Source organism: Alosa pseudoharengus, unplaced genomic scaffold, assembly GCF_046254945.1.
Source record: "Alosa pseudoharengus isolate Yale_2024_CS ecotype anadromous, Long Island Sound unplaced genomic scaffold, YU_APseudo_1.1 YU_APseudo_1.1_scf_3, whole genome shotgun sequence".
NCBI lineage: Eukaryota > Metazoa > Chordata > Actinopteri > Clupeiformes > Clupeidae > Alosa > Alosa pseudoharengus.
The window spans coordinates 9,986,485-9,986,863 of record NW_027468718.1 but is presented as its reverse complement, the minus strand read 5'-3'; the positions used below and the strand labels follow the sequence as shown (position 1 = coordinate 9,986,863).

The window sequence follows — 379 nt, the reverse complement described above, 5'->3', positions numbered from 1 at the left end:
GCAACCTCAAGTTTTCCTGTTTTCTGACACTTAGATTCACACCTCTGAGTGGAAAACAGCAATGAGAGGGCGGAAAGATAAACAGAGATAAGGAACTATCCCCTGACGTGTGTTTGTGTGTGTGGGTGTGTTTGAATTTGTGCATGTGTGTGTGTATGTGTGTGTGTGTGCAAGTGCATGTGTGTGTGTGTGTGTGTGTGCATGAGTATGCGTGAAAGTGTGTGTTTTTGTCCGATAAGTTCCAATGCACGGTAACACACACACACATGCATGCGCGGATGGAAGCAAAAAAGGACAACAGTATGGCTAACTAGATGTACCGCAGAGCGGTACAAAATATGACCGCTGCCCAGTCCAGCACATTTTTTCCACAAAAAAA

The 379-nt window shown here is 44.9% G+C and overlaps 1 pseudogene; it reads left to right on the top strand.

Moving 5' to 3' along the window:
- Positions 1 to 314: 314 nt before the first annotated feature.
- The window catches only part of LOC143099818 (structural maintenance of chromosomes protein 1B-like), a 23,178-nt pseudogene continuing 23,113 nt past the window's right edge, over positions 315 to 379 (top strand).